Source organism: Puma concolor, chromosome C1, assembly GCF_028749965.1.
Source record: "Puma concolor isolate L17-30 chromosome C1, mPumCon1.1.hap2, whole genome shotgun sequence".
Lineage (NCBI taxonomy): Eukaryota > Metazoa > Chordata > Mammalia > Carnivora > Felidae > Puma > Puma concolor.
In genome coordinates, this window is record NC_141674.1 from 87,881,530 (window position 1) to 87,897,007 (window position 15,478).

A 15,478-nucleotide genomic window follows, 5' to 3' on the forward strand; every position below is an offset into this window, starting at 1 on the left:
TCTTATAGTAAGAGACCCTCTTAAATTACCTCATTCCTTTTATATGGTTTGAATTAGCCTGTGTACACTGATGACACAAATATCAATATTTTCCACTCAAGAATTCCTCTGAAATACATTTAATATATTTATCAAAAATTATATCTCCAAGGAGTATACTATGGTGGATAAGAGCCAAACTGCCTGAGTGTAATTCCAGACTACCATTTTCTGCTGCGTGTGGTTAGACAAGTTACTTAACTTACCTGCATTTAAATTTTCTCACCATTAAAATTTGAGTTAAAACAAGACCTCATTAGTACTGTTGTTTGGAGGGTTACATATATTAGCATATGTAGAACACTTAGAACAAATAATACCTTGCAAGTAAGCCTTCAATAATGGTTTTAGGGTTTTAGGGGAAAAAGAACATTTGGATTTACATGTCTATTTACTGTAGGAGTTTTATGCAAGGAGTGATTTATTACAAGAGATTCAGTGCTTATAAACCTTTGGAAGTGCCGATGAGTATTCTGTATGAGGCCTCTAAATAGCCCCTAGAGCAAAACTGTGAGGCTAACCCTGAAATCATGCCAGAATCAAGGATCTAAAGAAGCCACCACTGCAGCTACCGCTTGATACCCAAGGATATGGAGACTGGTCACTCCTAGATACAATCCCAGGATTATAAAGTTAGATAAGTTTCTCAGGATCCACATGGGGGAGGGGGAGGAAAAAAGAAAAAAAAAAAAAAAAAGAGGTTAGAGTGGGAGAGAGCCAAAGCATAAGAGACTGTTAAAAACTGAGAACAAACTGAAGGTTGATGGGGGGTGGGAGGGAGGAGAGGGTGGGTGATGGGTATTGAGGAGGGCACCTTTTGGGATGAGCACTGGGTGTTGTATGGAAACCAATTTGACAATAAATTTCATATATTAAAAAAAAAAATAAAGTTAGATAAGATCCTGCCACAACCACGACTGCTTCTAGGCACACAGTAAATGTGGCAAATGGACTCTGGAAAATGACTGCAGGGAAACCTCAGATTTTCATGACTGATCATCTGCAAAAATAGACAATTAGGTCAGGAAAGCGACTTTGACTTCATTTTTGCCTTTCAAATTTCGCATGAGTACATCTAATTGGTAAAATTGAATTTCTGCCTTGACCTTAACCTCAAGCAATTTTTAGGAGTGAACCGTTTAGCTTTCCAGCCTTTCCAATAGAAGGATTGTGAGAGAAAATCGAATGAGTGAATATTCAATAACCCCATAGGGGCATCTGTATTTGGATATGCCACATGTACTTCAAAGTCAGTTCATAACCAAACTCTTCCTCCTCTTACATACCACAAGTTGGCTCTTTTTTGTTGTTTATTAAATTGTCTCTTTTTTTTTAAGTTCATTTATTTATTTTGAGAGGGAGGGAGGGAGGGAGGGGGAGAGTGCACACAGTGGGGGAGGGGCAGAGAGAGAGAGAGAGAAAGAGAGAGAGAGAGAGAGAGAGAGAGAGAATGCCAACCAGGCTCCACACAGTCAGCATGGAGCCCAATGAGGGTCTCAAACTCACAAACTAAGATTATGACCTGAGCCAAAGTCAGACACTTAACCAACTGAGCCAGACAGGTGCCCCTTGAATTGTATATCTTAATGAAGAATGTCATTGCTAATCTTTTCTAACCTATAATTAGATTTCAGTTGAAATGACTTCTTTGACCTCACTAGTCTTGTCTGGGTTCTAAGTCTAGTGCCCTGGCTTAGATTGGGCCTTCTAGTATTTTCCTGGGACTATTAAAATAAGCTGTAAATTTCTCTTTATCATTTATCTTGGCTCCCTCCTAATCTGTTTTCCATACATTGTGCTGATTGCTGTTTCTAAACACAACACAATTAGTGTTGTCATTCTTCTTTAAAGATCTTTCCAAGGATCCTCACTACCTTCAGAAAAATAGACCAAATTCTTATCACAGCATAGTTCCTCTAGCCTCTCTTCTCAGTACTCCTCACTCATGCTCCATGGATTAGTCATACTGAAGCTTTTAAAGTGTCCAATTGGTGCCTTCAATAAACATATCTCTTCAGGACTGAAATATTCTGACCTCCCTATTCAGGTCTCTGCCCTTCAGATTTTCCCACCTCGAGCAAGTCTTCTGATAGATTACCTATTCCTAGTCAAGATGAGGTACCATTTCTGTCATTCTTCTGTACACCTCTATCTTACCAGTTATGTTGTGTGTAATCGTCCCCATTAAGCTTCAGGCTTTTGGTATCTGTATTTTACCACTGTATCTCTGGTACCTAACACAGAGCTTAGATCATAGGGAATAGTTTTTATAAATGCCTGTGCAAGGAATGTGATTAAATATACTTTATATATTATCATAGAACTTTATTCTTTACCTTTAATATTCCTGACCATCACATCTAACTGCACTAGAAAATTAATCTGTGCAAAAGACCATTCTTCTATACACTGTGTGAGTATCTGATAGCTGTTTTTCTCTTGGATGAAAGCAAAGATTCTAAAGGAGTGTTTCTGTCTTTTCCTGAACTGACCTCAGCATTTTATAGTTTCAGAAACTTCAATTTCCCAGTGAAGCTTAACAACAGTATTTATATTTACACAATTCCAGAATAGAAGACAGATTTGGAATATAGGAAAGATATTCTAACAAACTCCAGATTATAGTGGTGACTGCTTCTTTATACACTAATCCATTTCCCCTATTTAGGACAGCTCTATCCTGAGCAGCGACTGAGCAGATCTGCTTTAATAGCACTATTAAATATAATCTATGCACTGATCAGATAAGGCCGAACTACATACATGTAAATATAGCTACATTTATCAAATCAGTCAGTAGTTTTAGAGGTTTTATTATTTTTCCCCATGAGGGATGGTCTGACAATGGCAACTGATAATGACTCAGAATTGCAAGTTTATTGACTTCCCTTCACAGTGTTATTCTTCTCAGAGGAAAACTTTCTGATACCTTTCTTTCCTTGCTCTTATCTCCAAAACTCCATTACAGTACCTATCAAGAATTATTCAGTGCAAAGTCTGATCTTCACTGTTGTGTAAGATGTAAGGTTCAGGGTGATACATCCTTAATTCTGGGCTCCCTGTCCAATTGTCCCAAATTATGAATCTTCCAGAGTTTCTTCATGAAATATTCCCAATTACATGGAACACATGAATCTCGGAATACAATGTTAAGGGAAAGATGCCAGACATAAAATGGTATATCCTGCATGATTCCATAAATGTTATTATGAGGCACAGAGTAGACAAGGCTAGTCTATACTCTTAGCCATCAGGATGGTGGTTACTTCGGAACATAGTGACAGGAAAGGATCACAGGAGGATGTCTGTAGCCAAGAACTGTTCTGTCTCATGAGCAAAGTGCTGGTTACATGGGTTCAGTTTGTAAAAATTTGCTGTATCTAAAAAAACTAAAACAGTTTTATGAGAAAATAGTTGTTATTATTTCCATTCACAGATAGGGAGTCCAAGCTTCTGAGAGGCTGATGCCAGGGTCAAGATTGCAATTCCTTACATAGCAAAGCCAGACTGGATCCAGACTGCCTACCTCCAGGGCCCAGGTATATAACTATTCTGAGGAACCATATCTGCCTGGAAATTATAGCTCCCTCCGGCCTCAGTAAAAGAGCTTGATACTAGGTCTTTCAAATAGCCTATGATATTATAGCAGGTTTTCTTGTATCTTTTACATTTAGTCTTTAATGGAAGCATTTTACTTTAGATCCTAATCATGGAGTTTAATGTGTAAAAGTGAGAAACCAACCACACAGAAAGACTGCATTCAAAGTGGCCAACGTATCACACAACATTAAAGAAAGAATCTATATACATAAAAGAGGTTAATAAGACACAAATCTAAAATACATAGAAATATAATGTGACACAAACTGTTTTAAAAAAAAAACACCTTTATTTAAGTGTTCTGTACCATCAACATATCTCAAATACATTAATTTTGATGAAATTATGTCACTATTGTGAATATCATGTACATTTGTTCAGCAAATATTAAAAATACCTTTTAGGGGAATATAACCAAAGAGGGAACATTTATCATTACTTTTGAGACCACAGTTTGCCATAAATACTCAATTGGATTATGTTTAATAACCTGAGTTAGAAACAAGTCATTTAATTTTTTTAATTTTTTATAAATGTATATATGACATACATGTACATATATGTCTTATAAATAGATTGAGAAAAGTACCAATTTACTAACTGGTATAAACAATTGTCATAGATTAATATACAATCTCTTTTAACTGGCTGTCTTGTCAACTCTTTCTCATTGAGATGGGAAATGAAATGTATTATCAGGGTGCACACGGAATAAGTCCTTTTGACTTCCTGGAAAGAAACCTTTGATAAAGTTCTACATGACAGGATGATGAATAAGCTGAAAGCTTCAAAAACTCTAGGCATCTTATCCAAAACACTTAAACTAGCTCAAATGGATAATGGAGATTACTTTCAAAGTGGTTTATGACCACATTCTTTGCTAAGTGTTAAGTGGAGTTTTATAAGGTCATTCTTTTGAACTCCATTACTTTAAAGGCATAGAAACACTTACATTCTTAAATGTAAAAGTAGAAGAAACTTATTCATCATTGTGATATATTTAATAAAGCAACCTTTTTAAATTTATATCAAGAAATTATATTATAAAAATATCCAAATTATAAATTTGCTTTCACTGAATTTAGAATCAGCACGTGGACTTTATGTGCTATTGCTTTTTATATACTTAATGACATTAAATTATCACTTATTGAATACTCATGAAAGACTAACTTTATACAAATGTTATTGGTTGGAATGTAAGGGCACTACAATCCAATTGGAAAATGTGGGAACTATCAAAATGATACTGAATGTAATTAATTTAAATCCTACTCCTCTCCCTCCAATCTCATAAGAAGTATTAAAGAAGTAAAAAACTCCATCTTCAGGGAAGCTGAGTCATGGGGACAATTCTAAAGCACAAGGTGTGAGAACTCTGTCCACCAAGATAAGGGGAGATGTGGAACAAACTGGAGAAGCCTATGGAGGTATAATAACCACCTCTCAGGACAGGTGCCCCTTGCCTGAAACTACTCTTTCTCTAGAGCATTGCCATTAAAGGTATGAAGCAGCCATAGGGAAGCCAATAATCTAGAAAGATAATTTCACAGAATGACGAAGGAAGAGAGGCTGAGAGAAGGCACCTGTTAATGTGCCATTTTTATTGTTAGATACCCAGACTACTTGAGGATCACCTATTGGAGGAAGTGGTAGTTATTCTGAGAAGGAAAGAAAAAACAGAAATTAGTTGGTAAAAAATGAAGTATTAGGGAATAAAAGGTCACTAGTGGAGAGGGTGTTTGAACTGTGAATTCATTAAGAACAGTCTTACAAAGGTTTTCTAAATAAATTGAATGTGTCCCCTGTTCAACTGGGTGTGTTAAAATCCTCTGTTAGTTTCTTATTGGGTGAAAGCTCTCTTAAGCTTCCCAAAGTGAGGTTGCAAGCTTGTGGTTGTTGCCTTGCGATTGATTCAAGGGAAATTGGCAGTTCTCTGTTGAAAAGACATCATTAGGCAGTAATTCGAGGTGGTAAATAATGAAAGTGACTCAGTTTTAAGTAATGATCTAACTAAATTTGGAACATATTCATCTGTAAATATGGTTGGTTATTGACTACTGTAATCTAGATAATCACAGCAGCTCCTATATACTAAAGGGCTAAGAGTATGCCAGACACAGAGAATAACTGCAAGGCCCAAGGAATAGTTAGGGGGGGGAAATGCAAAATAAAGAGATATTGGAAAAGTGAAGAGATATTGTATATTTGCCAAACATATTTGGCAAAATTCAACACTCTTTCATGATTAAAAAAAACACTCAACAAATTAAGAATAAAAAATAATTTTCTTAACCTGATTAATGGATACGTATGAAAATCCCACAGCTAATATCATATTTAATGATGAAAGGCTAAAAGCTTTCTTCCTAAGATCAGAAACAAGACAAAGATGTCTGTTGTCACCATTTCTCTTCAGCATTGTACTTGATCTAATAACCAGTGAAATTATGCAGATGACATACTCTCGGCCATAGAAAATCAAAAGAAATGCACTAATGATATATTAGAATAAATTATAATAAATGAGTTTAGCAAACTGATAGGACACAAATTCAGTATCAAAAAATTAATTGTATTTTTACATGCTAATATTGAACAATCTGAAAACAAAATTAAGAGAATTATCCCATTTATAAAAGCTGAAAAGAATAAAAGACATAGGAATCTGGGTTTTTTTAATTGCAAAATATTTACAGTGAAAACTAAAAACATGCCAAGGAGTTTACAAGATTTAGATAAATGGAAAGATATCTCCTTGCCATGGATAAGAAGACTTAACATTGTTAACATTGTGCTACTCGCCAATTAATCTATATATTTTTCAATATAGTTCCCATCCAAATCACAGCTGATTTTTGTTTGCTTGTTTGCTTGCTTAAAAAAATAACAAGATGATTCCTATAATACTTACGGAAATGTAAGAAATCCAAATAGTCAAAACAGTCTTATAAAAAAAAGAAGTTGGAGGTGTTAGAGTTCATGATTTTATTTTTATTTTTTTTTTAAAGTTCATTTATTTTTTTGAGTGGGGAGAGGCAGAGAAGGAGGAGGGGGAGAGAGAATCCCAAGCAGGATTCCAATGTGGAGCCCAATGTGAGACTTGAACTCACAAATAGTGAGATCATGACCTGAGCTGAAATAGAGTTGGAGAATTAATCAACTGAGCCACTCAGGGCCCCCACACTTCATGATTTTAAAAAACTACTGTAGGCGTGCCTGGGTGACTCAGTTGTTTAAGCCTCTGACTCCTGGTTTAGCTCAGGTCATGATCTCATGGTTCCTGAGTTTGAGTTTGTGACAGGCTTTGTGCTGGTAGTGTGGAGCCTGCTTGAGATTCTCTCTCTCCCTCCTCTCTCTGCCCTGCCCCTGCTTGTGCACATGTGCACTCTCGCTCTTGCTTTCTCTCTCTCTCTCAAAAATAAGCATTTAAAAAAAAATAAAAGCCTACTGTAAGCTCTAATTATCAAGAATGTGAGGGGGCGCCTGGGTGGCGCAGTCGGATAAGCGTCCGACTTCAGCCAGGTCACGATCTCGCGGTCCATGAGTTTGAGCCCCGCGTCAGTCTCTGGCCTGATGGCTCGGAGCCTGGAGCCTGTTTCCGATTCTGTGTCTCCCTCTCTCTCTGCCCCTCCCCCGTTCATGCTCTGTCTCTCTCTGTCCCAAAAATAAATAAACGTTGAAAAAAAAATTAAAAAAAAGAATGTGAGACTAAAAGGATAGGCTTAGATGTAGTAGAATTAAGAATCTAGAGATAAACTGATTTATTGAGTCAGTTTGATTGAGTCAATTAATTTCAACAATGTTATTTAGACAATTCAATGAGAGAAAAAGTAATCTTTTCAATAAGTGATACTAGAACAACTGCATATCTACATTCAAAGATTGAATTTGGACCCCTATTTGACATCATCTACAAAAATCAGCTGAAGTGGGTCATAGGTCTAAATGCAAGAACCACAACTATAAAATTCCTAAAAGAAAACATTGGACTAGATCTTTGTAACCCTGGATTAGGCAATGGTTTCTTAGATGTGGCACCAAAAGCACAAATCACAGGAAAAACTATGTAAAGTAGACTTTATCAAAATAAAAACTTTGCACTTCAAAGGACACCGTGAAAGTGAAAAGCCAACCCAAAGAATGGGCCAAAATATTTGCAAGTCACATATTTGAGAAAAGACTTACATCCAGAATATAAAGAACTCTTACAACTCAATGATAAAAGACAACCTAACTAAAAAGGAAAACAAACAAAATGAAACATGGGACAAATCATATGAATAATATTTCTGTAAAGATATACAAATGGACAACAAGCAAATGAAAAGATGCCTATGTCTTTAGTTTCTAGGGAAATGCAAATCAAAACCACATGTGATGCCACTCACAACCATCAGGATGGCCAAAATTAAGACATTAACAAGGGAAGGTAATGATGTGGAGAAAGGGGCAGCTGGGTCACTCAGTAGATTAAATGTCTGACTGATTTCGGCTCAGACAGACCATGATCTTGCAGTTTCATGAGTTCAATCCCCACCTTGGGCCCTGTGCTGGCAGCATGGAGCCTGTTTGGAATTCTGTCTCCCTCTTTCTCTGTGCCCCTCCCCAGCTCATGCTGTCTCTCTCTCTCTCTCAAAATAAACTTAGGAACAATTTTTTTCTTTAAAGTTAAAAAAAAAGATGTGGAGAAATTAGAACCTTCATATGTTGCTGACAGGAATGTAAAATGCAGCTACATGGAAACAGTTTGGTAGTTCCTCAAAATGCTAAACTTTGAGTTATCGTATAGTCAGCAATTCCAGTCTTCAGCATACATTCAAAAGAAATGAAAATATAAGTCCCAACAGAAATTTGTACACTAATGTTCACAGCAACATTATTTCTAAGAGCAAACATGTGGAAATAATCTAACTATCCATCAACTAATGAATGGATAAATTAAATCTGCATATCTACACAATGAGTTATTATTTGGCAATATAAAAGAATGAAGTACTGATACATAAGGGTCAGTCTTCAGAACATGATTTTAGGGCACCTGAGTGGCTCAGTCAGTTAAGCATCTAACTTCAGCTCAGGTCATGATCTCACGGTTTGTGAGTCCGTGAGTTTGAGCACCACATCAGGCTGTCTGCTTTCAGCCCAGAGCCTGCTTCGGATCCTCTGTCTCCCTCTCTATCTGCCTTTACTTGACTTGTGTGCGCGCGCTCTCTCTCTCTCTCAAAAATAAATAAACATTTAAAAACAAAAAACCAAAACAAAACATGTTTTTATCCATGAAAGGAACCTATTACAAACAGGTTTTGTACAATGTTTTTCTACATTTCCAGTGTAGAAAAATCCATATAGAAAGTGGATTAATGGTTGCTTGTGACTAGGGTGAAGGAGAAGGAGTAGATACGGAAAATGACTATAATGTGTATGGGGTTTCCTTTTGAGGTGTTGAAATTATTCTAAAATTGTGTGATGGTTGTACAATTTTTTGAATATACAAAAAAACCCTGAACTATAAATGTTAAATTGGCTAATTTTGTGGTATGTGAAAGATATCTCAGTTTAAAAATAAAAACCAAAGTGGATTCATTTCCTGATTCATGTGGAATTTTATGGTCCAGGAAAAAACTGATTTAAAAAAAAAAGTAAAAATAAATTTTTGAAGATTTTCAAAGATAAAGCATCAGTCTGAGTTTAGCATCAGTCTGAGTTTGACAGAATAAGATCCTACTTTATGTACACCCTCTGCCTGGGGAAAAAGCTTTTCAACCTAGATGTAGTATAAAAAGCAACTACTTAAATATAAAGAAGAAGACTGAACTTAAAGAGACAGACTTAGACTCTGACGAGAAGTTTATACTCACTCAAGAAGGCTCAAGTAAACCATTTCATCTCTCTGGCTCAGAGAACCAAAAAAGTGAAGTCAGGAGTCATGAATGTCCAAGAAAGTGGGGAGATCCTCAGAGAGAAAAAGCCAAGAGAGTTATTTAGTCCTGTATGCTTACAGCTCTGATTTACCCTGCAAGCATGCATGCACCCAATAGTCTCTAAGTAGCTCAAAGACAAATAATCTGAAAAGAACTATGATCCATTCATGTAAACACTGGGAAGTTCAGAAGCAGAAAGATTGCATGTGTATGTGATGGAGGGGTGCCCTCTTACTTGGTGAAGAAGAGACAGGAGCTCTACAGATAAGTTCCCATCCATCTGGCTTGTTTTTAGTCTGTAGGTAAACAGCAGGGGTAAGGTTTTGAGAGCACATACAGAAACACATTTGCTGGTCTGGGGAATGAGAAAAGAGAAGCTGGGAAACTATGAATCCTGAAGACAGTGAAGGAATCCTAGAAGTCAGGGAAATCCTCAAAATCTGTGTCCCACATCACTATTTTTTGGGGGAAAGTAGTTTGATTTACTGGTATTTTATTTATGAATTTATTTTTTAAAGGGAGAGAGAGAGAATGAGTTGGGGAGGGGCAGAGAGAGAGGGAGACAGAATCTGAAGCAGGCTCCAGGCTCTGAGCTGCAACACAGAGCCCAATGCAGGGCGGAACCTACAAACCGTGAAATCATGACCTGAGCTGAAGTCGGACACAATCGACTAAGCCACCCAGATGCCCTTGTTTGTGAGTTTTTGATGTATATTCAAGAATGACATGTGCCTTTTAAATTTTCTTTTTAATACTGGTTTATCTGCTTTCACTATCAAGATGTTATTAGCCTCATGAAATTATTTAGGGAGCTTTCCTTCTTTTGTGGTTTTCTGAACAGTTGATACAGCACAAAAACTGTCTGTTCCAAAGAGGTTTGATAGGTCTCTTTAAGAAAATTATGTTGGCTGGTTCTTTTTTATAACAAGAAAATTTTGGATGTAGATTAAATTTAATAAATTTATTTTAATAAATCTCATGTATCTAGTTTTTCTTTAGTCAGTTATAGTAATTTATGTGTGTAGACTATTCATTTTTATTTTTTTCTGGTTTATTGGCTATGCTATTTAAAATACCACTTTATATTTGAAAATATGTTCTATGTCTGTTATCTATTTTTTTCAACTTCTAAATTATGTTTATTTGTGTCTTCTCTTTATACTTAGTCATGCTAAAGAATGAGTTTATTAACCTTTTTGATAGAATAGCTTTTGATTTTATTCTTTTTCTTTTTTTATTAATGTTTTCTTTATCATATCCTTCTTTCTACCTATTGTAGGTTTATAATTTTGTTCCATTCCTAGCTTTTTTGTTTTTTGCCTTTTTTGTTTTCCCATTCTTTCAAAACATTTTTCCAGCTTTATTGATGTATAATTGATATATTATACATTGTGTAAGTTTAAAGTGTATAACATGATTTAATATATGTCACTACTGTAGATACTGTGAAATGATTACCACAGTAAGGTTGGTCAACACCTGCATTATCTCACATAATTACCTTGTGTGTGTGTGTGTGTGCATGTGTGTGTGTCTGTCTGTCTGTCTCTCTGTCTGTCTCTCTGTCATTGTGGTAAGAACACACAGCAGCTTTCAAGTATATAACATAGTATTGTTAACTACAGTCACTGTGCTGTACATTAGATCCACAGGACTTATTTATGTTATAACTGGAAGTATGTACCCTTTGATCAACTGACTCCTGAACCACATGTGTACAGAAGTGACTTAGAGCAGCCCAGCTGAAGGTAAAACATCTGACCAAAGGCCAGAGTAGCAAATAGTTTGCCGTTGAAGCTCACCCGAGAAAAATATTTGTTAAAACAAACAAAACAAAACAACATTTGTCACAGAAAAGACACAGAATCCAGAATGTCCACAACCTAACATTCACAGAGTTCAGTATGCAATCCAAAATTTAGCCAACCACCAAGAGCCAAGAAAATGAATTACACTTTCAAGAGAAAAGAAAGTCAATTGAGTTTGAGCCATAGATGAACCAGATGTTGAAACTAATTTTAAAAACATTAAAGTAGATATTATTATATCTATCCTCAGTGATGTAAAACAAAATGTGTTTTCTATGCATAAAGCTTTCACAGAGAAATTGGAAGTGTCAGCAGAAATAAAAACAATAAAAAAGAACCAAATAGAAATTCTAAAACTGAAAATACAATGTTAAAATCAAAACAAACCTGAATGGACTTAACAGCTTGATGGAATTGACTGAGGCAAAAGTAAGTGAAGCTGAATTCAGAAGAAGAGAAACTATTTTGTGTTAGCAGTGGACAGAGCCCCAGGCCCTGTTAAATAATATTGAATGAGAGAGGGAGAGAGATTTCAAGAACACTGGGGAATCCTGCATATGAGATGATATCTGAACATCAAGCAAAATAAACACAAAGACACTCCTGCCAAGGCACATCAAAATCAAACCAAAGATAAAGAAAAAATATTGGAAGCAGAGAGAGAAATATGACATATTACATATAGAGAAACAAGGTTATGATCAAAGACTTCCCTTTCATCAGATAGCAAGGAAGTCAGAGGAGAGTGAAACATTTTTAAAATGATAGAAACAAACAAACAAACAACAAGGGGAAAAAGGTTAACTCAGATTCTATCTCCAGCAAAAATGTATTTCAAGATGAAAAATGAAATACAGCATTTTTAGAAAAAAGGAAAATAGGAGAATTTGCAGCCAAAAGACCTGTGCTATACAAAATGCTAAATGAATTTATTCAGGCTACAGGGGAATTATATCAAGTGAAAATGCAGATATCCTCAGAAGAGAATACAAAAGCATTGCAACTAGTATCTGGGGAAAAACAAAAGATTACATGTTTTGGCCTTTTCTTTCTTAATTCATTTGTAAAGCTGTTTAAAATGAAAATCATAACATTGTCTTATGGGGTTTGTGAAATATTTAAATATAATACATATAACTATAACATAAAAGATGAATGAGTATATGGGACTATAAATTTACTAGATGTCTACTTTTTGCATGAAGTTTGACTTTATTTCTTGTAAGTAGACTATGGAAATCTAAATATTTCAGCTTTAATCCCTAGGGCAAAAATTACAGCACCAACAGAAAAATTAAAGTGAAGTTCTAAAAATCTAAAAACAACTAAAATAGAAATAGGAGGATCCAAAAAAAAGAGAGATATAGAAAAGTAGAGCTTCAAAATCCATAAAGCAATAATTGACAGAATTAAAAAGAAATAAAAATGGACAATACCATAACCACTGTTGAGATTTAAATACCTTCTTCAGTACTTGATAAAACAACTGGACACAAAAATCAGCAAAGACATAGATCTTACAAATAGTATGGACTACCTTGACTTAACTGATACTTATAGAACACTACCCCCAAAATGATAGAATACCCATGCTTTTCAGATGCACATGGTATGTTTACAAAGGTAGACTACAATTTGCACTCTAAAAATTCCATATCAGTTTTTATATACTAAAATCATACTGAATATGTTTTCTGAGCACAACAGAACGTCATTAGATATCTGCAAATAAGATAACCAGGATGCTCAAGTATTTGGAAATTTAACAGCACACATACATTTTAATTGGGTAAAAGAAATTACAAAATATCTTGAACCAAATGACATCTAAATTAACATACCTTTGTTATAGTAAACTTACATTATTTAATGATTTAGTCGTTACAATTAATTACTTCCACTACCACACAGAGAATCTGATCTCTTTTCATCAGTTGTCTTTCACCCCCTCCTTGCTCTCTCACACTCAAGCATATTCACAATGAAATCTTTGTATAGGTACACACTTCATTCACTTGGTCAGACTGTGTGACCTGCGATGAGGATCATGTGAAGTGCTTTTTAAAAGGCCTCTTGTGTTAAAAACTCATATCCTCGGAGAGTCTAATCAAGGAAATTTACAACTTTATTTTTCCACTAAATTTATTTTCAGTGGTCAGCCTAAGAAGAACTTTAATATACTGCACACCTAACTTACATTGTACATACTGACCCTTTCAAATCAGTAACAAGCATAGAATAAACGGGACAATTAGTGAAGGGCCTACTATTTTCTTATAAGTTGAGAAGAATCTAATTATAATGATATTCATGAAATAGCCAGAAAAACTAATTCACACCTTCTGAATAAGCTGCTTTAGTGTGAGTGATGGACATGAAGAATAGACTCCACATTTTCCTTCCAAATATTAAGAAGTAGGGGGTTGAAGATTATGAAAAAATAGACTCCTGTGGCCAGGGAAGCGTTGATTTCCAAGTACACTCTAACGTACAGTTTTGTGGCAGATGTTTGTACAGTTTTAGAGCAGATAGAACTATGTTTGACAAGTGCTGCAACCCCAAACATTCGCTGCTGGTCCATTAGAATTATTTTCTAGGGGCGCCTGGGTGGCTCAGTCGGTTAAGCGTCCGACTTCAGCCAGGTCACGATCTAGCGGTCCGTGAGTTCGAGCCCCGCGTCAGGCTCTGGGCTGATGGCTCAGAGCCTGGAGCCTGTTTCCTATTCTGTGTCTCCCTCTCTCTATGCCCCTCCCCCGTTCATGCTCTGTCTCTCTCTGTCCAAAAAAAAATAAAAAAACATTGAAAAAAAATTTAAAAAAGAATTATTTTCTATAATATTTTGTATTTACCTTCTAAGATCTAAAACACACACAACTGTCAGAAGCACTGGGCCCACTTTGTTCCCTTCGGCATTCCAACACACTCCAAGATGCCGCCAACACCTCAGTACCTGTGGAGGAGACTTCCACTCTGAGTATTCTAGATATGCACACACTTGTCAAAGGAGCCACTGGCTACATATTTCTCATAAGGGCTAAAAGCTACACAATGGGCAAGTTGCTGATGTTTGGTTAGCATGTGGATTCAAATGTCTTGCTCCACGACCCACAGTTGAACCATGGAATTAAACGAAGCACTTGCTAGCATGATGTTGGAATTTGGGTGGCTGGTGGCTGGCCCAGTGGGACTTCACGTTGTGGTGTATATTTCCATGCTGTGAGCCTGAAGGTCAAACATACACAGCCATATCAAAGGGGGAAAGAGTGATTTCCACCCAGAACTTTCAGCCTGGGAAGCACAAAGCCACCAGCTAGATGGTACCTGGTTTGGTTTCCATACTGAACAGGCTCTGATAGCCGAGAAGAGAAAAGAAGGAAAACAAAACAAAACAAAACTTAAAAAAAAAAAAGCTGTGTCAAAAAGGAAACTGCCGTGATAACCCAAAAGGGGATAAGGGGACTCTTCTCCATGTGGTGGGTTTGTTTTTTTTTCCTTAACAATGTGGACACTATAGTTGCTCTCACAAAGGATCTTCAAAGAGCAGTTTATATGGATGAAATGGACAATTTTGTAATGCCAACACTTGCTATCTTCTAGAATCTTCTTTGTCAGTAGTTTTTCTATTGGCTGGAATCCTGCTGTTTGTGGGCCTTCCTATTGTCTGCCCTCTTCACCTTTCTCCTTCTTTCAGTTGGTCTTGATTTGTAGTATACCCTCAGTAGATGCAGCCTCATAGACACCATGACAAAATCTTTGATGGACAGCTTTCTTGCCCTTCTCTCCTCCCCACTGCCTTCCTCTGCCCCATCACCTCTTGCTCACTGTCTGTCTCTTTCTCATAGTTGCTTTGGGTCTTAGGTCTTTATGGCACTTTCAGCACATAATAAGTACTTTATGTAATAATGCAAGGCAGGGAGACTTTTTACAGGACAAAAAAAAAAAAAATACAAGAGAAAAAGCCTGGAGTAGTTTTGGAAAAAAATATATATCTTTTTTTAAGTTTTAAAAGCAGGGGGTGGGGGGGGGCAGAGAGAGAGAGAGAGAGAGAGAAGCCCAAGCAGGCTTCACACTCATCACTGGGTCTGACTCAGGAACAGAACTTACAGA